Here is a 23,808-nt window from a genome sequence, read left to right as displayed (position 1 = left end):
GGGCAGGGACACCTTCCATTGGGTCAGATTGCTCAGAGCCCCATCTAACCTGGCATTGAACACTTCCAGAGAGGGGACATCCACAACTTCTCCTCCAGGAAACCTGTTCCAGTGCCTCACTACCCTCACAGGAAAGAATTTCTTCCTTATATATAATCTAAATCTGCCCTCTTCCAGTTTAAAGCCATTACCCCTTGTCCTGTCAATACACTCCCTGAAAAGAATCCCTCCCCATCTTTTCTGTAGGCCCCCTTTAAGTACTGGAAGGCCACTATAAAATCTATAGAGAGCCTTCTCTTCTCTAGGTTGAACCACCCCAATATTCTCAACCTGTCCTCATAGGGGAGGTGATCCAGCCCCCTGACTATCTTCACGGCTGTCCTATGGAATCACTCCAACAGGTTCATGTCCTTCTTCTCTTGGGGATCCCAGAGCTGAACACAGCACCCCAGGTCACATCTCACAAGAACAGAGTAGAGGGGGAGAATAACCTTCCTTAACCTGCTGACCGCAATTCTCTCAATGTAGACCAGAATATGGATGCCTTTCTGGGTTGTGAGCATGTATTGTTGCCTCACATTCAGTTTTCCATCCACTAATACCTCCAAGTCCTTCTCCGTAGATCTCCTCTCAATCCACTTATTGCCCAGCCTGTATTTGTGCTTGGGATTGCCCCGACCCATATGCAGGACCTTGCACTTGACCTTCTTGAACTTCATGAAGTTTCAATGTGTCCACCTCTCAATCCTGTCAATGTCCCCCTGGATGACATCCCTTCCTTTCAGCATGTCAACCACATCACACAACTTGGTGTCACCCACAAATGTTGCTGAGGGTGTGCTCAATCCCACTATCCATGTCCCCAACAAAAATGTTAAATAACACTGGTCCCAGAATCATCCCTGAGGAACACTACTCATCACTGCTCTCCACTTGGGCATTGAGTTGTTGACCACAACACCCTGAGTGCAACCATCCAGCCAATTCCTTATCCACGAGTTGTCCATCCATCAAATACATGTCTCTCAAATTTAGAGACAAGGATGTCATGTGGGGCAGCATCTCTATTTTGCACATGTCCAGGTAGATGGCAGCAGTTGGTCTTCCCTGTGACATGTGAACCCACCCAATGAAAACAGGGCTTCTTGGCTGCCGAAGAGTTGCAGCTACTGATCTCCTTTTTCCATGTCCTTATTCTCAGGGCCTCACGGTAGTTGGGGCCTTTGGCCAATGGGAGTCGCTACTGACCACAGTTCAGATTCAACTCAGGTATAAATGCAGTGCCCTGGGAGAGCCATTTTGAACTAGTCTGCCCTGGATCAGCACATTGCATCGAGAAGTCCCCCCTTGGGTTGGAATGCTGTCCAAGGAAACTCCCTGAGGTTACTTGAATCGGGACACTGCCCTGAGATTTTCCTCAAGGTTGAGAGCCTTCACTTGTTAGGTGAATAATAGAGAATTTTGGATTCTTGTTAAACCCTAGGAAGCAGTGTTTTGTTCTCCTCTCAAGGGCATTCAAACCTGATCTTGAATGGTTGAGGAGTACTAGATAATTGTGTCAATAATAAATAAATTCATAAATTTCATTGTTTATTTGAGAGCCATTGTAACATTCCCTTATCCATCAATGCTGTACCCCGTCATAGAAAACCATGAATTTTGTCAGGCACAACTTGCCCTTATAAAGCGATTTTGGATGTCACCATGCACATGCTTATTTCCCATGTACCCTAGCATAGTTTCCAGGAGGATCTGCTCCATGATCTTGACAGGAACAGAGATGAGACTGGCTGGTCTGTAGTTCCCAGGGTCTTCCTTTCTTCCCTTTTTAAAAATGGGGGTTATGTTTCCCCTTTTCCAGTCAGCAGAAATTTCACCAGACTGCCAAGATGTTTTGCTGATTAGGGATACCAATTAAACTCAGACACCAGAGTGAGAAGAGCAGGCGTATTTTACTAGAAATAACTTAATGTAACATAATACAGAAAGCATGCAGTAAGAAAAGACAGAACAGCGTGCTTAAACAAATAGGAAAATACCATGTAATGCATCAAATCATTACTACCTGAGAGAGAGACTAGTGATTAAGAAAGCTCCATCACCACTTGCATACGTTACCATCACCCAGACCCGCAGTGGCTGGGCAGCCCCGGTTACAGCGAGGGTTTGGAGAGCCTGTCCCGGCAAGGGGGAAATCCTACGTGGTGCCTCCACCCATAGGTGAGGCTTCCAAAGTCACTGTGAGTGGGCCCAGCCTTATATACCTAAAAATCAGCAAGCCAGAATAGCTGCCACCTTTGTTTTAAGCGGAAATACCTGTTTTCAATCTCACATTAGATTCCCCCAGAAACTGGCCAGGGCTCAAGGGAGAAGCCAAAGGAGTTTCTCTGCTTATCTGATAGGATTATGCGCAAGGTCTCACATCAGGTCTTGGGGACAGACTCCTGCCTCCATGACTCTGCTGTTCTATTCACATACAAAGGAAGAGAAAGATACATTCAAAGTAGCTACATCACATCAGGTCACATAGGCAGACACCAGCCTCCATGACTCTTTTATCCTATTCACATACAAAGGAAGGGGAAGATACATTGCAGATAGCTACATCCTCCGTGCATATTTTATTAAGGATTCCATCCCGGGTTAACAGTTTCGGTTCAGAGCCTGTTGCTCAGGCTTCAACACTTCCACATTTTACATCAGGATAGGTGGTTTATTATGACTTAGTATAATACCTATTGGCATAATGGTTACCAGTTATAAAATATACAGGATTTATTTATAGGTCAACTCTGGCTTGGGCCTATTGTCCAAGCCTTAGCACCTCACATAAGTTCTCAAATAGTGGCTTAGACATTTGCTCTGCCAGTTCCCTCAATGCATCTCATCAGGTCCCCTGGAATTGTGCAACTTCAGGTTCCTCAGACAGTCTGCAACCTCATCTACTCCTACAGTGGGTGGTTCTTCATTCTCCCAGTCCCTGCCTTTGCCTTCTGCTTCTTGGGCAGTGTGGCTGGAGCACTTGCCGGGGAAGACTGAGACAAAAATGTCATTGAGCACTTCAGCCTTCTCCATAGCCCATGTAACCAGGTCTCCCATTTCCTTCTGGAGGGGGCACACATTTTTTCTAGTGTTCCTTTTATCACCGACATACCTATAGAAGCTTTTATTGCTCTCCTTGATGTCCCTGGCCAGTTTTAATACTATCAGGGCTTTGGCCTTCCTAACCTGATCCCTGACAGCTCAGACAATTTCTCCCTTTCTGTCTTTGAGCTTGTCCAGGAGCTCCTTGTTCAAAGAATCACAGAATCATCAAGGTTGGAAAGACCTAGAAGATCTTTTAGTCCAACCTAACATTGACGGTTCTCAACAACACCATAACCCTAAACTATGTGTTGACCCTACTCTTAAACACCTCCAGGGATGAGGATTCCACCACCTCCCTGGGCAGCCCATTCCAACGCCTAACAACCTGCTCTGTAAAGAAATGCTTCCTAATATCGAGTCTAAACCTTCCCTGGTGCAATTTGAGGCCATTCCCTCTTGTCCTATTGCTTATTACTCTATTAAAGAGACTCATCCCCAGCTCTTCGCCACCTCCTTCCAGGTAGCTGTAGAGGGCGATGAGGTCTCCCCTCAGCCTCCTCTTCTCCAGACTAAACACCCCCAATTCCCTCAGCCGCTCCTCGTACGACCTGTGCTCCAGACCCTGCACCAGCTTCGTTGCCCTTCTCTGGACACGCTCGAGTCATTCAATGTCCTTTTTGTAGTGAGGGGCCCAAAACTGAACACAGGAATCGAGGGGCGGCCTCACCAGTGCCGAGGACAGGGGTCAGATCCCTTCCCTGTCCCTGCTGGCCACGCTAGTGCTGACACAAGCCAGGATGCCATTGGCCTTCTTGGCCACCTGGGCACACTGCTGGCTTCTGTTCAGCCGGCTGTCAATCAACCCCCCCAGGTCCCTCTCTGACTGGCAGCTCTCCAACCACTCCTCCCCAAGCCTGTAGCGCTGCTGGGGGTTGTTGTGGCCCAAGGGCAGCCCCCGGCATTTGGCCTTATGGAAACTCCTCCAGTTGGCCTCAGCCCATGGCTCCAGCCTGTCCAGGTCTCTCTGCAGAGCCTCCCTACCCTCGAGCACATCAACACTCCCACCCAATGTGGTGTCATCTGCAAACTGACTGAGGGTGCACTCGATCCCCTCGTCTAGATCAGCAATAAAGATGTTAAAGAGGAGTGGACCCAACACCGAGCCCTGGGGGACAGCACTCGTGACCGGCCGCCAACTGGAATTTACTCCGTTCACCACAACTCTTCGGGCCCAGACATCCAGACATTTTTTTACCCAGCAAAGCATGTGCCCATCCAAGCCTTGAGCAGCCAGTTTTGCCAGGAGAATGCTGTGGGAAACATTATCAAAGGCCTTCCTAAAGTCAAGGTAGACAACATCCACAGCCTTTCCCTCATCCAATACGCAGGTCGCCCTGTTGTAGAAGGAGATCAGGTTTGTCAGGCAGGACCTGCCTTTCATAAACCCATGCTGACTGGGCTTGATCATCTGGTTGTCCCGCATGTGTTGTGTGATGGTACTCAGGATGAGCTGATCTATCAGCCTCCTGGGCACGGAAGTCAAGCTGACAGGCCTGTAATTTCCCGGATCATCCTTCCAAACCTTCTTATAGATGGGTGACACACTGGCCAATTTCCAATCTGTCAGGACCTCCCATGTTAGCCAGGACTGCTGGTAAATGATGGAAAGCAGCTTGGGGAGCACCCCAGCCAGCTCCTTCAGCACCCTCGGGTGTATCCCATCTGGTCCCATAGACTTGTGTGTGTCTGTGTGATGCAGCAGGTCACTGACTGTCTCCTCCTGGATTGTGGGGGATCGTTCTCCCAGTCTTTGTCTTCTGGCTGAGGAGGCTGGATTCCCTCAGTGCAACCAGTCTTGTTCTTAAAGACTGAGAAAAAGAAGGCATTAGCACCTCAGCTTTTTCCTCATCACTTGTTGCCATGTTTCCTTCTGTTCCTCAATGTAATTCTCCTGATTTTTTTGCCTGTCTTCCTCTTTTTCAGGATGCCTTACTCCTGAGCTTGCAGGAGGTGATCCTTTAATATTATCCTGCTTTTTGGGTCCCCTTTCCCTCCAGGGCTTTATCCCATGCTGTTCTACCAAGCAGATCTATGAAGAGATCAAAGTCTGTTCTCCTGAAGTAGTATTGAAATACTGCGTTTTCTCCATACAGTTCAAAATATTATTTTACATCAAAATAGGATGTTTTCTTGAAATAATGATTTTATGGCAACTGTGTGAAAATGCATGCAACATATTCACTTCTCATAGATATATATGACAAAATTTACCCATATTTTATCTAAACTTCGGAAGAAATTGACAAAAAAGGTGATTTTTTAGCCCATTCTTCAGCATGATGCATCTGTGAAAGGATTTTAGTTTATAATTCTTTTATAAAACTCAGTGAAAATGGTAATATTTTTTACTTCAGCTTTAGTTCTTATCATTTCATGTCATGGAGTTGCAGCTGAATAATATTTTGTCCATCACTAACATTTCACAGTACTGTATGTGAGGTAACTGCTAAACAAATTAATAATGTCTTTTCTATGCATGTAGGCGATACCATCGATGAGTAATTTTTTTCCCACAGGTTTAAAGCCATATATTTTGACTTCTGCTACTTCTTTGTTTTCTTGATTATTTTCTTTTCTTTTTAACAATTTGTCTATTTCACATGTGTAATTTCTCTTCCCAGGTGCTTGATTTGTCTGTTATTGACAATTACAACTCTGAGTTACTCCTGGCATTTTGTTAATGTTAAAGCAACTCTTTGATACATGTAATAGCTTAGGGTCCTTTGGTTTTGGGTGTTTGTTTTGCCTTTTTTTTTTTTTTTTTTTTTCCCCTCCACTGTTACCAGAGAAAAATTTCTACCTTACCAGTGTTAATAACAGCCATAATATCAGAGGTTTCCTTTGGCTGTCTTCAGACAATGAACATGCTATATGAAACATTTCATAGAAAACTGAACACAGAGCCCAGACTGGTCATCACTGCACTCTCTACTCCAGGTTCCATTGGTATAGTGTAAACAGAGAAAATTGGTACTCAGTAAAAAAAAAAATCTAGTCTTCATGCTAGTCAATATTTTTCAGGATTATTTACAAATACATATGTTTCCCAAAGCAGAGATCTGATGAAACAGTTGGCCTCTGTTAGCTAATGCACAACAGTGTTTTACATCAAGTTTTGAACTGCTTTGGAAATTGTCAATGTCAATGACATCTGTTGACACCAGAAGTGTTCATGGAAAGGTGCTAGTTTTGAAAAAACTCTGATAGACATGATATTTGCTCTAAGCTGCAGAAAACTCAAATACAAATCTTTGTCCAGTTAACACTTTATTACTTACACAAAGTAGAAAATTCACACAAAACCCATTAGGTGAAGTGCATATAGTCAGGCTAATAACTCAGTAATTAAGATACTCTAATCTGGTTCGCTAACCTACAAGTTATTGGGTCTTCTACGTTCCTACTTGTTTTCTGTGGAAGATATTGTACAGTATAGAAGATTTAAAAAATAAGTAAAACCACCTCATTGGAAGGCAAACTCTTTCCCGTGCAACTCTAAGAGTTGACGTTCCACTAGTATTATCCATGAGTATGTAGAAAGGGAATTTCAGTATTGAACTTGAACACCTAAGTTGTGCTTAGTTGTGTCTATACACTCTGAGGACAAAGAAAGGTCTGAAGGAAGTGTCTAGGTTATAGGAAATGAAGAGAGGATGTGCCTTTGAAAGTTAGGGAGGAAGATCCTTCCCACTTAATTGAAGTGCACTTATGCCTAAAGTAGTCATTAATGGGCTTTGTTTCAGGTGGGTGAGAACAGAACATGACTTGAAACAAATTAATAGAATAATAGAATCTTTTTTTTTTTTTTCCTCTTTTCCCCAGTAGGACAAACTGTAACTTAGCTATGTGGCTGCCTCACATAAAGGAAAGATTAGAAAAGGAAGTGAAACAACTCAGGAGACAGAGAAGACAAAAGGGTTTTCTCTACTCAAAGGTCTCTTCAATTGATCAGGAAAATACTCTAATAAAGAAAATATAATACTTGAAACAAAATACCACAGGGACAAATGAAGGCAGAGATATGAACAACAGAAAAGAAATCTTGATGTATTGAAATCAATTAGATCAGTGGTAAAATTTAAAGTTGAGGATGTAATGAGAGCTTGCAAAGTTCTGATTACCTTTTAGCTTCTTCATGAAGGATACAGATGTTTGGACATGAAAAAGACTTATGGTGTAAAGACCCCCCGAACTCAAAAGATTGATTTATGAAGCAAAAGGACTTATTGGTGGGTTACTGGTGGTGCTGTGAGTCCTGCTACCACGTGCAGTAGCCCTTCCTCCTCTGCTCTGTGACTTCAACTCACTTTTCCTCTGGGTGATTACACAGCCAAGAGACAAAGGCATCATAACTGTAGGTGGCAACACACAGCCATGACGACAACTCAATGCACTACAGTGCACTTCTCAATAACAGAAATTTAAGTTCTGTCCTGGCACATTTTTCATTTTTTTAATGTTTTTCTCTGAAAAACAGTCATAAAAGTTCCTCTTTACCAGGTATATGTAGCTTTCAAATAAAATTTAAAAAGAAAGACAATGTTGTGCTCAGAGTTCAGACATACTTATGAGCCATAATGGAAAAAAAATATTCACCTAATTTTTTTTGATCTGGCTCACACAATTTAAGAACTAGTATAAATTTGAGTATGATCAGGAACATAACTTCTTCAGTGATTATACTCACTAATATTGAATGTATCAAATGATCACTGTCATTTTTGAAAGAGTTGAAATTTAAATTATGATGTAGTATATGCTTTATTTAAAACAGTTCCTGTTGTATTTCACATCCTTGTTGATATTAATAATTCTTAAATAAATGTTCCTGTATCTTTTAAATAGCTAGTATAATTAATTTTAATTAAATGTAATTAATTTAAATTTTTAACTGTTTTGGCTGCAATTTACCTTTAAAAAAATCCTCCAAGTTACATTTCTGGAAATTCTGTTGATTCATGGAATTGATAAGCCTCAGTTTTAATCACCTTGGGTTATTATTATAAAAATCAGAGGCCTATTTCAGGTTTATGGTCTCTTGTTACAAAATTATAGCATCAGGTAAGAAAGAATATCAGGTCCTCATGATATAACTGCTACAGTTAATCATACAATGCTTTATCCTCAGTTAACTCACTAAATCTATGTGTGTATTAAAATTTAAAATTAAAATTTAGGGGACAGCAACATGAAAATATACTGAATACACTAGTGTTACACTGAAAATCTTGTATATCTTGTAGTCTGCATGAATGGAGCATGTCAGATAGATAGAACAGATTTATCATTGGAGTAACTGCAATTTTAAAAATCTTATCAAAAAGTAACAAACTATGAATAATTCCCTTCTATAAAAAAAATGGCTATTGTTCCCTGTTTCCCATGGTCTGTCAGGCCTTTGCCCCTGGCCTGGGCAGTTTAGTAACTCACAAGTATTTTTATCCTTCTCCTTCCCTCTCTATGAATTACAACAAAACCTTCAGAATCCTGTCTCAGTCTGACTCATTAGAAGTTCCTTGACGTTTTGGGATTCAAGAGGACTTTCTGTGAGAGAATGGACACGTGAGAACAAGACTGATAAGAGCCTCAGCCTGAGCAAGAATGCGATAAGGATGTGACCCTGAATGAGGGGGGAGAAACTCGAGGAGGCAAACAAGCCCTAGAAGGGGTTGGGACAGAAGAGGAAGTTCCACAAGGCAGGAAGCCTGGCAAGGCTGATGTGGCACTTTTTATCCAACCATAAGAAGGTTTAAAGCGCGGGCTAAGTTAACTGTCCAGTCTTGAGGACTTGTACTGCATGTTACTCATGTGTGCAGGAGAACATTATAAAAGGGCTTTCTTAGCTGTAATAAACGGGCATTGCTTGATCACATTGGTCATGTGCGTGCTCAGCTCTCCCGCACCTTGAAGGAATGTCAGATGTAAGAATCATTCAGAAGAATTTTATGGAGTGACTCCTTAAGGCTCCACAGATAGCCTATATGGTGATCTGCTAATATAACAATTCATTTTAAAAAGCTTTGTGATTAGGATCACAGTGTGGTTAGCTTGATTAGAGCTAGGACTTGATAATCTGTGAAGAACAGCTTAACTGAGATGGAATAACATATGAAATACAAAATAACACTGTCAAAAGCCCTAGAAAAGTGAAATGGGAAGTCATTATGATTAATTGAAGGATGAAATGGAAAAGATGGATAAAGGTCCATCTAGATGGCCACAGAAGTACTTTGAAAAGACTAAAGGAGACAGCATTTATACTACCAAGACAACTGAAGACACTCTGATAATAAAAGGACCCCGACTGCAACTATGAAAACAAAACTCTAGTAGAAATATGGAATCAGAGGTGATACATCTTGGACATAACATATAGGTGTGCTAAAGAAAGACCTGAAAGTGAAACTCTGTTACACAAAATGCTGCATCATATGGCACCTAACTACAGGCTTTTCTAGTAATATTTTTTATACAAAGTTTCCCAGTCTCTGTATCAGTCACTGCAAAAGTGCAAGTACCATTTGAGTCTGAGCATCCTTAAATCAAACCTGAACATTTCTTTCTTCCTCATGATTTCTTCAGAAATGTCAGCACTTTTTGTTATATCCACAGAAATTAGACTCCCCAAAGCAAGACATTGGATTTTTTTTATGTCTCTCACTTCCTCTCATTCTATTTACTATTACATCTTTTATGATGCTCTTCTCAAGGGGAAGACCTCAGCAAACAATAACAAAGGAAGAGCACAAGTTCCTCTAATATCACGGCAGTGGTTTGGGACGGCAAGTAGGATGTAAACTCTTCTCTACAGATTTCTATTGGAATTTTATTATATTTTTATATGTTGCTTTTAACTAGGACAGGCTTAAGAAATACTGAGAAAAGCAAATATGGAAGAAATGAAGGAAGACAAAATAACCTTTTGGTTTGTAAATATATATATATATATAAATAAAAATCAAAGCTATGTTGTTTCAAGAAAACTGGAAAGAAAATGTTGGGTTTTCTCTGGATAATTCTTCTGGTAATTTAGAAGTGATGATAAAAGTAATAAGAGAAGCTGTGCATGTACCCACTAATGCCAACTGGAAAATCTAATTGAGCTCTACCAACAGAAAACTGTATACCTGACCACTTTTGATAGCTACTACATTTCCCAGGTGATTCCTTTTAAATACTACATCTACATGCAAGATACATAGTGTATCTCCTTTGAATAATCTTTAATTAAACTAACACCATCTAAACATGGACAAAGCAACCATAAAGAATAAAATCATCAGTCTTCCAAGATTTAGCATATGCTTCTTTTCAGCTAATACAGTCAAATATTTTGGCCATATCTAACAGCAGATGTGCCAGAAATAAATACAGGTCTGGTCTACAGACAATCCAGCAATACAGTTAGCTACTTAGGGCCAACTAAAGGTGCCATCATACCCTCAGTCTCTTATGGAACTGCTGCTTGGAAACATGATATTTTTACATCTCTATCAAGAATAGATTAAGTGCTTTTAATACAATAATTCATTATCGGATAGAAACAGGTTTATATATTCAATCTCAGAAGTAAACTTATCCTCAGTCTTTCTCACTACCTCGTCTAGTAAACGTTGAAATTTACATCCCTATTTCTACAGTTTATTTGAACATAGCAGCCATTATATGGCGTATTTCTAATAGTTATATCCTGACTCTGAACAGGTGATGTTTCAAGTGGCATTATCTCCACTGGGAAAACAAAGATAGGAGTCATTCAAATTGTGAAAGTATAATTTAGAAAAACAACTATTGTGTTATCATGTTGTGTGTTGTACAAAAGGAAAGAGTAGCATGAATGTCACCGTCTAGCATATGTAGTGTAAATATACAGGGAACATAGTCTAAGATACAATTAAATGTGGGGTTTTGTCTGTTTTTCTGGTTTTTTTCCTCTCTATATATGTGCATTCACAGACATATACTTTTATACATATGATTAAACGAGGAAAAAAAAATAGAAATCATATATTTACCTCTCTAGCTAACAACTCTTTCTCTGAGAAAGGGGTATATAAACAATCTGTCCTACTGACAAAAATCAATACATTTTCTCTTTCTCCTTTGTGTATTTCTTTTAATACTTATTATCATCATCACCTTTAATTTACACTTTATTTTTCCCAGCCATAGAGCTGTAGTTTGGGTATAAATTAATGGAAAAAGAATAGAGTAAAATATGTAAATGATCTCTTCAGTCTTTTTTAGGTATGAATTTAATAAAAGAGAGAATTTCTTTGTGTGTGTGTGTGTGTGTTAGTGTTCCAAAATATTCTTGGATTTTTTTCAAAGCTAATATTTTAACACTGTTGCCAGGAAGAAAAAAAAATTGTAAGCACAAGCTGCTGTTATGAAAACACCATTCTTCTAATTCCAGGCTTGTGTCTAGTGTCCCCTTGGGTGCCATTCTCCCAGCACCATTGGTTTCTCTTCTGTTCTTGAAATTTCTGTTGATCATGCACGCATGACCTCTACCATCTGCCCACAATAGGTCAAGGCAATAAACAGCACCAGTAAATAGTTTTCTTGACATAAATACCACTAAACTTTGAGTTAAACAAATAAACAAAAAATCCATGAAAGGTTAAATTTACTGATATTATCATTCTAGCAGTATCTGCCATTTATATTTGTGTAATATATGATGAAAAATCTTAATAGTATTAAATAAAGTTTTAATTATATGCCACTACTACAGATAATTTTGTCAACAAGTTGTCGCATCCAAGCTAAAGAGTAAATTATCAAAACTCAAAACAAGGCTGAGAAGGGGAGAAGGGGAAGAAAAATCCCAATCTAGTCACACTGTTAGCCAAGAATTATTGGTTAACCCACAGAGAGTTAGTTACAATGTGCTTTTTACACATACACACAGACACACACATTAGTTGAGGCAGATGTACATTAAGTATCCACAGTTACTGCAACTATCTTTCTCCCTGTGTAGGCACAAATTGAAACCAAAGGTTAACGTTCAGTCCAATACCTACATCCTTTCTTAATATCTGTGAGCTTCCCCAGAGCAGCAATAGTAAAACAGGTTTGTGCAGCAGCATCAGGAACTTCACCTCCAAATCTTCATTGGTCCTCACCTTGTTTTCACCAAAACTGGCTCTAGTTCCTAAGCTTGCATCTGTTTGATGACTATAATTGACAGCTATAACCCTGAGGCCTCTGATATCATCATGTGCCTGGATTTTGAGGCCCCTAATATTATTCCAAGCCTGTATTCTCTGTGCTCTAGACAGCTCATTCTATAAATAATAACTAGTTCTTATCACTGTCTATTATTCATTAAATGTTTATGTTCCAAAATTGCTGTAACCATAGGCATTACACTACACAACTGCATTTCACTGAAGCTTTAAGAAGTTTATCATGCTACGGTTTGAAAAAAATATTTTCTCTTAGCCTAGTAATAAGATTTCTTCTCCCTTTTTTTTAAAAAAAAAAAAAAATTTACCTTTTTTTTTTTTAAAAAAAAAAATCCCTTTTTGTTTCTTTGGGGTTTCTTTCAATGTTTACCTTAATCTTCTTCATGATGTTTTAATGGGAATACAGGTCTATGAAAAATTAAATTACATTACTGAAACAGTACCAAACTATTTTTATAAATAAGCTCATACAGAATCATTAAGAATTTATATTTCTCCTCTGTGTTGAAGGACTGAAAATTGAGAAAGTCATAAAATGATTTAAAAAGGCTATGGCCCATAAGAAGAAAACAGATTATCTTAAGAACCTCTGAAGTCATGTTGAATTGTCTTAATTTTTAAGAGCTTTTTGTATTATTATATTTCTAGTACCATAATAATTTGATTCTGATTCACCAAATGAATTGCTGTGTAGATAGGACTCCATGCAACAATAATTTCACACTAATAACAGTAGCAATATTGGGTTGAGGAAACAGGAAGAGCTGATAGTTGCTCAGTGGAAGCCTTACAAAGTCCAGGGTAAACCTCATTTACTAAATCCTATTGAAAAGAGTATCCGGCAGGAAACAAAAATGAGATAATACCTTTAGGCTGCTCATACATTTGTTGGAGAAAGTATTAGCTCTGAGCTAGAGTAATGAAACAGCAGTATATTCCCTTAACTTAGTCCAACATAAGATTTGAGGTTACAAAATGTTGATCAGACCACTGCACACAGTGCAGTGTAAATATTAGATCTTTCTAACACCTATATATTCCAATATTCATGACTCCCCTGTCAGTTACTGATGTTTTTAAATGGGATGGATTATACAATTCTATTCTTAAATTATTTCCAACCAACCATATCAATATTGTATTTTACAGTTGCAAAGAATTTAATATGTAGGCTGTATAAAGATTATCATATTATGTTTGTAATACATCTCAACTATGTTATTCCAGAGATTATGTCAATGAAAAACTAAAATTAGATCTACTTTGTTAACCTGTGATAAATTCAAGCCATGGTAAATCTGGTGTTTTCATTAAAACCCTTGAGAAATGAAATCTATTCCTACTGTACATATGCTAATGCTTCTCATAGGGCCAGTCTTCAAGGGTTCAGAGTGAAAATGAAGATGAACCTGAAGATCATGTGAGTTTTCAGATGGTGAAGGTGGAGAGAAGAAATAACGGAAAGTCTGGATGTAAGTGCTGAATGAGGAGTGTTGAGAGGCCAGCTTCTAGACTAGATGGAAATATGATCCTGGACAGATGTTAATACATGTCCACAAGGATAAGGGAAATGGAGAGACAGGTTTTTGATGACATAGCAGGAATGGGACTTCTCCACAAGGGAAGATGACCTTAGGTTTTCAATCAAAGAATTCCTCCTGTTATTAATATGTTCTGTGATGGTATCCAGTCTGGTAGAATAATTAACAACTTTCCACAAAGGTGTTCATTTTTTTGCCTCCAGTCAGTTTATGATGATGTCTTTTAGTTCACAACATGCATTCATCCAAATCTATACAAATATATTCACAAAAGTAGTATATAAAGAAGGATATGACAGCAAATATAACAGGATTTTTTATCTTATGAGGAGTTTCAACCACTTTTTCCCCACATACCCATAAATATTGCAACCCTCTGTGTGTGAAACAGACATTGTGCAACATCTCTGTTGCTTGCTGAAACATATCTGTACAGAGTGATATACAATGTATTCACTTAATAAAAATCTTGGTGTAGCACTGCAGTTAATTTTTCAAGTAACATTTTTCAAGGATTTTGGAATTATTTTCTTGTTTGCTTTTTCAGCTTTTGCTTTTTAATCTTCTTTTTAGGAGGAAAATTAGTTTATCAAAAACTGAATTACCCGGGAATGCTGGTGTGCTGGGTTGACCCTAACTGGTGCCCATGAAAGCCACTCTATCACACCCTCCTCATGTGAAGAGTGGAGAGAAAACACAACAAAAGTCTTGTAGGTCAAGATAAGGACAGGGAGAGACCATTCAGCAATTACCATCGCAGGCAAAACAGACTCAGCTTGGGAAAATTAATTCATTACCAATCTAATCAGAATAGGATGAGAAATAAAACCAAATCTTAAAACACCTTCCCCTCACCCTTCTTCCTGAACTTACCTTTACTTCCGATTTTCTTTACCTTCTCCCATCCAAGCGGCACAGGAGGACAGGGAATGGGGGTTGCAGTCAGTTCATCACATGTCTCTGCTGCTCCTTCCTCCTCAGGGGGAGGACTCCTCAGACTCTTCTGCTGCAGCGTGGAGTCACTCCCACTGAAGACAGTCCTCTGTCTCCAAAGAGAGTCCTTCTCACCAGCTAGAGTTTATGAACTGCTCCAGCACAGGTCCCCTGAAGGGTCACAAGTCCCACCAGGAAACCTGCTCCAGTGTGGGCTCCTCTGTCTCCACAGGTGCATAGGTCCTGCCAAGGAGCCTGCTCTAGCACAGGCTTCCCATGGGGTCAGGCATATCCACCTGTTCTGGTGTGGCATTCTCCATGAGGTGGGTATCTGCTCCAGTTAAACTTCATGGGCTGCAGGTGGACAGCCCGCTTCACCATGGTTTTGACAATGGGCTGCAGGGTAATCTCTGCTCCAGCACCTGAAGCACATCCTTCCCCTCCTTATTCACTCACCTTAGTGTCTGCAGGTTTGTTTGTCTCACATATTCTCACTCCTCTCTTTGGCTACAGTTGCCCAGTTATGTAGTAACCTTTTCCCCTTAAATATTTTATTACAAAGGCGCTACCATCATTGCTGATTGTCTCAACCTTGGCTAGCAGTGGGTCTGTCTTGGAGCTGGCTGAAATTGGCTCTATCAGACATGGGGGAAACTTCTAGAAGCTTCTCACAGAAGCCACACCTGTAGCCTCCCCACTACCAAAACCTTGCCATGCAAACCCAATACAGCTATTAATGTATAGCACTTTTGTATGTTTTAGGTATTTGGAGACCATACTATAAATCAAGAATTTTTATTTTATTTTTTCTTTTTTAAATAGCTCTATACCACAATAGAGAATAATAATGTGGTGTGTATATTTTAAAAGTAACTCTTATCTTCAAAGAAGAATGTGGAGATTTTCCACTTAGTTTACCTCTATTTACATTGTCTAGAATTTATCCCTTCATGTGTTTTTGCTTTAAAAATGAGTAGAAACACCAAATTTGAAAATAAAGCATCCATTTTACAGTTTTAGTAATAGTCATCTTGCTCTTAAAAACAAATTTGTGTATTTAAGACCATCATAAGGAATTTTAACACTGAACTTATTTAACTGTATGTTTCTTCAGCTATTCCATTCTTCATTGCCATGACACTGTAAATAAAGCAATAGAGAAGTCCATTTTGGTTGACAGATATGATATGAAGGCACAACATAGCCTGGAAAAGGAGTAATTTCAGTAACTTAAATCCCTTAGAAATTGAGCATCTAGATTTAATTAGTTATACAGAATCTCTCTGAAGACAATGGAAAAAAACTTCAGGGGGGAATTTATAATTTCCTGTAGCAACTCTAAAAAACAGATGGTCTCCTTCTTCTCTTAATTTCCTTTCTTATTCCTTCACTAGAAGGAAACCATTGACCTTAGTTTAGATACAAATTGTAGGTGTCTGAAGTTAAGTGAGATATATTTCTCCTTAATGCATTCACCATGTACTGGTTATATCCTAGACAGAGTAAACTTTCAAATAAACATCGATCATGATTCATTGCTTTTGCTTACTTATTTTTGTTATAAGTAAAAAATGCTTCAAAAAAACCCCTGCAGAATATTATTGATAACCTGTGACTCTTTAAAAGGAGAGATCAGAATATTTGGATTTTGTTTTACAGCTTGTTTTACCTTTTTTTTTTTTAAAAAAAAATACCTATATTTGATCTAGTCATCCTAGAGTCTTTCTATAATTGAGAGAAACAAGTACTTGTATTATGCTTTATTTATCATAATTTTAGATGTTTATAGTAGGATGAGCTGAGTGTACACACAAACATTTGAGTAGAAGAATGTCATCTGGTATATCCTATTCATTAACACTTGCACAAGGAGGAGAGGATAGAAGAAGACGTTACATACATATTCATTGTATATCTGTGTGGAAACATAGGAAGCCTGTAGATCTTGGTTTAAAAATTGCGGAAAGCAATGGGTAGGTGGTTATTGACAGATGCAAGATTTAGATCAAACTGTTTAAGTACCCATACATTTTGCAGAACTAGTGTGCTGTCAATATTATCTTCTTCATGAAAATGATGTGTAAGGGGTTTATTGCCCTGATTTAATCCATTCTAGCAAGGGGGATGTTTGGGAGGAGGTAAGAGGCACATCCTATTCAAAACTGCCTCAGCGATTCCTTCTGCTATGAAGATTTATTTCACTGTTCTTGTGGAGTGACATTCAGAAAGCAAATACTAAATAGTATGAAAATGAACATGATGAGTACAAAATTTTTGTCTATTGTTGAACTAGTTGCTCTGTTCCAGAAAACTTTCAGAGTTATTTTCAGCTTGACGACATATATGTCTTATTTTGGAAAGGCAAAATTATCTAAGTTATTCTCAGCGTCATACACTGATTCCCCTCTAAAACTAGGAATTAACATTATATGTATCTGCACTCGGATCTGTTTCAACACTTGTTTTAAGAGTCCAAAAATGCTCAAAACCAATATGATTTTATTTTTAATATATGTTTTTCCCATTTGTAAAACAGGGTCTCCTTATGTTTTACATATAAACCATAATATATAAACATAGAAAACAGACTAAATAGCAAGTCTAATCTTGTATGCAATCTGGTAGAAATTCAACACAATACAAGGACAGTGAATAACATGGAAAAATATGCTTTGCATGAATGTTTTTTTCCTAGTGGAAGCATCCCAACTAACACGTTAAAAAGGTTATAGATTCAAGAATGGAAAAATAACATGAAGTCATACGATAATTATCTCTGATGCACAGTAAATACATTAAGAACCATCATTGTTATTACTTTTTTTTTTTTTCCCCGAAGAAGATGGCTTCTCAGAATTTTTGAACATTTGAACAGGTTTACAGCACAAAGACCTGATGATTTCATTCTAAACACTTGTCTGTATTTGTTAAAAGAGTTTCTAAATTAAAAACAAACAAACAAACAAACCAAAACCACAAAAAAACAACAAAATATGGGACCAAAGTCTTCCTACCTCAAGATTCCTGATCCAAAGGACACATGTTACTGCAACACAACAGCAAGACCTAATTCACATGCAAAATTACAGTGAGATAAGGATACAGTAGCTACCTATTAAAACTGTACTCAGTGCTTGATACCCTGGATACTCGCATCTAGTAAATGAATCATGGTCACAGAATTGGTTCATGGACTGTCCTGTGGTGGTAGGCACTGTTTAATTGCTAGTTTGCTTAAGCAATGTAGTGGTAAGGCATTAGCTGTTTTTTTCCATCTGCTTAGCCACAGGGGTGTGGTGCTCAGATCAGAGCTAACCCTTGCAGGAGGTTAACCTCCGTGGGAAAGAAAGCACAAACGCCAATATGGTGGATGCTATTTGTTCGGTTTATTAACTGCGCAATTGCTTTATATACCCCTTTCTGTACATCGCGAGATCTTTAGTTCCCTGTTCTTTCCGTGCATCACGAGATCTTTTCATGTGCCTCTGTTTTTCCCGTACATCGTGAGATCTTCCGAGCGCCTCCCCCTACAAAGCAAGACTTGGGAGATGGAGACACACTATGGGACAGATTTCAGACATACAGACATGCTCTGTGCCCTGCCGTTTGCTTTTACGGCTCTGGCTCTATTTAATTTAGTAACTACTTCTGTAGTCAAGGCAAGAAGTTTGCTTCTTTTTCCTGCAAATAATTCAGCTGCTAACTTCATGTCTTAGCTCTCCAATTTTATAGAAGGTAGTGTTAAATTTGCAGAATTAAGAGCTTACATGAGAGAGACCAGTCCAGATATAGACTTCAGCTAACTGCATTATTTGATGCAAACATGTATCTTAGTGTATGAAATGGAAAGGAAACTTTATGTCCTTGTAAATGTTGGCTGATTTGAAGGAAAAAGCATACTTCAAAGGGAGAATTGCTCTGAAGGATCATATGGATTATTACTGAATTGCTGCTGATAAATTCCCACAAGGACCTCTTCAAAGGAGATAAGAGAATTATTGATCATCAGGCTCATAGTGACATCTATATGAAACTGCTGTAAAGAAACTCCAAAATATATTTTAAAAATAAATACAAAACCAAGAACCACCTTATTTCAGGCTTCATAAAAAAACCTTAGACTCAGCACATCTTTAGTAGAAACTACTTTGTTATGTAAATGTCTCCAGTAGATGGGGGGTAATATATCAATTCGGAGAAAAAAGTGTAAGAAACAAAAGAAATTTAATACTGATAGTTGTAATTATCAGAGTGAAAGAAGGTGAAAATTAGCAATCCTGATTTAATTTATTTTCAACTTTGGGAAGTGTTAGACTGAATGATTAAAATTTTGAAGATAAAACAAGTAAAATTTATTAAACCCATTATCATAGAACTTGGAGATTTTATATTTTTGTCACTCATTTATAGAATTTCACTATGAAACATCTCTTTAATGACAACTGTTAGAGGCAGAATACTAAATTAGTTTTGGTTGTGTTTTTTTTTTTTTATTTTATTATTATTTCCATCTGAATCCCTGAGTTTCTCTCTTTCGGTCTGTAAAATTCACTGTTGTAACCTCAGACTCAGATCTCAACTCAGGCTTATGACCCTATTCACTATAGCTGAATAAAGACAAATCAATGGATTACTGTTGTTTTCTGTTCTTTAGTTGTCCACTAGAACAAAATTGTCAAGCATACTCCAGGAACTGCAGGGCATTTGTCTTGAAAATCTAGCTCCAGTAGCTGATTCTACAATCCATTATATAGTCATGACATATCTGATCATACTCAAATCCTGATCACTTCATCAGATATTATTTTCCTTATCAATGCTTCTGCAGATAATTTTCCCGTTTGGTCAGTTTTTTACTGTTCTGTTGCTGTTTCCACAAACTTTACATTGTAAGAACTGAAGGGACTGCTCTGACCATGTTGCATGGTGGTCTAAGGAGGCAAGATTTCTCTGAATTATCTGACCTTTGTACTAAGATATGCCTGTAGTGAATGAATACTTAAGCAGTAGTTAAATCAGTAGCTAGCACCTCAGTGGGCTATGGCACTATTTTATTCCTGCAGAACACACGCGAGCATCAAATCCTTTTTTCCTAAACTCATATACTCTTTTGTTGGTTTGGTTTGGTGTAAATTAGCTAGTCTGTATGTTCTCCTTTAAAGGAAAATATATCACTTAATTTTAAAGCTGCATGGAAAAATTTGTTCAATGCAATTTTTAAATTAAAAAAAAATTACAATGTGAACTTGAAAATACAAAGACATGTGTAACAGAGAAATTATCACTTGCTTTCCAAATTAAATTGAATTTCTTTATCTTTTAGATTAAGCAAAATAATTTAATTTTTTCTGTTCTTAGTTTAAGCTACAACCACAATGGTTCAGTAATTCAGTTCAAGTTGTGAGATCTCATCATCAATTACAGTCAAGCTTTCTTACTTTTTGATATAAAGATGAATTAATTTTTGAACTGGCAGAATTCCAACAGGAATCATCCCTACTTTTAGAAGAGTCAATAGATACATTATTACAACATCCATTTGACATCAGTCTGAAGTTTAGGCTTCTAGTTTAATTCTAGTTTGAAACAGAGACTAGGACAAAGAAAATTTGCTGACTGCTGGCTTTTGCTGAATGTGAGATTGCACCTCATTAAACAGTACATAAATTCTTACAGAACTATTGTTTTCTTTACACATGTTGCACCTATATTTAAAATCTAAGTGGTATAAATTGTTAAATGGTATTATCTTAGATTTTCTTCTTTGATTTAACAATACACAAATAAATCCATGAAAAAAGATTAAATCTTTCTCATATTCCATTTCATCCACAGTGGTTATGTTACGCATTTTTCTGTGACAGTCATAAAATCAATTACATAATCTGTCATAATTTGAACCATATAGCTAAACAGTAAAAAATGTCTCTATATTTAACTTTTCTATCAGTCCTTTTAAGTCACCAGCTATTTTGCCTAACACCAGATTTTATTAATTTACTGTATATGAGATACCTATTGCAGCGAGGAACATCTTTTAAGTCTTTCATATATTAGTCAATCTTTGGTGTCTTGATACCATCTAAGTTCAAAATACTATAAAAGCTATTATACAATAAATTAGAAGGATTCAGGATACTGTGTGTGGGAAGATGTCTTTCTCATTTTTTACTAACACTCTCGCTTGCTTTCTCTTTTTCTGCAGAGATAATTTGATCTTTCATCAAGAATAGGAGCTTGGAACTTCCCCTGAGTGTTGTTACTCTCTTGATGGAGACATTGCACAGAAACATGAAAATCTCCCCAGAGGAAATCCTTTTGGTATGAGAAACACTATCCTAGTACAGATTAATTCCTCTCCTAATATCTATTGATTGCACACTGATTTCCCAGTGCTCTGTTTTGTTCCAACATTTTGCCAGGGAAAAGAAGAAATATTGCAGCTGGAGTTAGGTAGAACAGAGGGAACTATTCAGGGTTTCCAGTTCTTCTCGCTGACGCAGTGGAAAAACTGGTAGCAGTGCCATGTTTAAAGAAAAGAAATGGAAGAGAAGCTAGTTATATTACAGCAGGCTTGAGTTGTGCAGGGTTCAGTATGGCAAGGTCAAGCAAAATGAGGCAAAGCTGTGAAGGTAGCAGCAGGTATATCTCAGATACTTTAGCAGTATGTGCACCAAAGGATTTTGTCCCCTGGAAATCACATAATGCAGATCTGAACAGCTACCAGTATATTGCCTAATTTCAATGTGCATCCCTTTTGTAAACTAGATGTTGACAATCTTATGATATACTTCTTATGGTATACTGAAAATATTTCCATTTATACTTACTGTATCTTCCCTGTGCTTCAACTAATATATACTCCATTTCATCAGCCCTTTTTCAAGACGATTCATCACATTAAATATTAGTCTTTGATGTGGCTTCTCACAAGGGATCTCTAAAATATCTTGTTAAGCAATGTTTACTGCACCTCTCCATCCTTCTGGCAGCTTGATTTACACTGAAATCCAACAAATTAGTAAGACATGACCTTTACTTAAAAAAACTCCAAAACAACAAAATTGTTGTGCTAATGAAGCTGTATTTTTCCAAATTTTCACTCCTAAAATAGTTTCTAACACTTGGAATTGCTGCAAGTATAGCTGATCTAAAATTTTTTTGAGTACTCTAAGGTTTTTTTCAAGTTATAATATTATTTTTGTTCAGTGTTCCCAGAAACTTTTCTTCTACTGATTTCATAACAAATAGCAATCCAGATTCAGCAGTTTCTTTTCCTAATTCTTCACTTTGTTCAGTTGCAAAGACATATACAAAGTATCAAAATGTGTCTGTTATGCATTTAGTTTTTCTCATAGCTTATCACCTATCTAACACCATATATGTACATAAATATGTAAAGATTTATTTACATAAATACATAAAATAATTTATAGAATGACATTACCATGTAAGGTTTTTTGTGGGACTATTTAACAGTGGCTCTATGTTTCATTTTATTAATTAACAAAATATACAGTCATAACGGCATTCTTTCATTATTTTCTTTTGTCTTTGAAGTGAAGCCATGACTACAGCAAAGAAAAGTGTGAGTAATTATTGAGGAACACCATAAACACAGACTGGCAAGCACAGAGCGTGTTCTCTCTATGAACAGCATTGACAGTACCTAGTTGTGATGTGCTGCTTTTCCTCCATGCATATTGAAGAATTTTTTAATGGCAGGTGATACCACTGCCTTTCTGTATGAATAATATACGTGGATCACAGAGAGTTAACTTGCTTTTCCTAAGATGTGCTATCAGAGCAGTGATGGTGGAAGTATTACAAGGTACTACAACTTGGATTTTCTTTGTTTAGGTGTCAGTGTGAAATCCTATTTCTCTCTTGCAGAAAAGACAGTGACAGCTTCATTTTTCCCTTACAACCACATAGATTTTAGGAGATGATCAGCTGCAGAAGGCCAAGACAGTTATTCTGGAATGTGTGAAAAGGCATTACGGACCCGATGATTACACAACTGAATTGAGCCGCAAATAGCTGAGATCCAAGCCAGCAGCTCAAACGTGAAGTTTCTTGAACTGTGTCCATTTGTGGCACTTATAAGTCTCTCTCCTGTGCTGAAGGATTTACAGCACTGAAGTTCTAGAGACATATTTTGGGGGTTATTTTTTATTTGCATCTTTTTTGCAAAATGTGCAAAAAAGTTGTTCTATATTTCTGTTCGTCAGACTGAGATGTATGACATTTTCAACCCGTTTAAATTACTTAATAACTCATTGTCCTGGTTTCAGCTGGGATAGAGTTAATTTTCTTCCTGGTAGGTGGTACAGTGCTGTGTTCTGGATTTACTGTGAGAATAATGTTGATAACACACTAATGTTCTACTTGTTGCTAAGGCTTATCCCAAACCAAGAATTTTTCAGTATCCCATGCTCTGCCAGCAAGCAAGGGTACAAGAATTTGTGAGGGAGCATAACCAGGACAGCTGACCTGAACTAGCCAAAGGGATATTCCATACCACAAGACATAATGCTCAGTATATAAACTGTGGGGAATTGACTGGGCGGGGCAAATCGATGCTTGGGCATTGGTCAGCAGGTGGTGAGCAATTGTATTGTACATCACTTTTTTTTTTTTTAATTTCTCTGTCTTTTTGTTATATTCCTTTTCATTCCAATTATTATTGTTATTAAATGTTTTATATTTTATTTTATATCTATATTATATTTTAGTAATTAAACTCTTGTTATCTCAACATGCGAGTTTTACTTTTTTTTTGATACTCCTCCCCATCCCACTGGGAGTGGGAAGGAGTGATCAAGTGGTTGTGTGGTACTTAGTTGTTGGCTGGGGTTAAACCACAACTCTCATTGCTTTAGCATACTCTAATTTAAAGCCCAGTTTATATACTAAATAATTTCCATTTCCAGTTTTCAGATTGATGAGATTTTCATCACTGCATGATGATGTCTTGTATATAATGGCTGTTC

Source organism: Athene noctua, chromosome 1 (genome assembly GCF_965140245.1).
Source record: "Athene noctua chromosome 1, bAthNoc1.hap1.1, whole genome shotgun sequence".
NCBI classification, from domain to species: domain Eukaryota; kingdom Metazoa; phylum Chordata; class Aves; order Strigiformes; family Strigidae; genus Athene; species Athene noctua.
The sequence above is the reverse complement of the archived record's forward strand: the minus strand, read 5'-3'. Positions refer to the sequence as shown.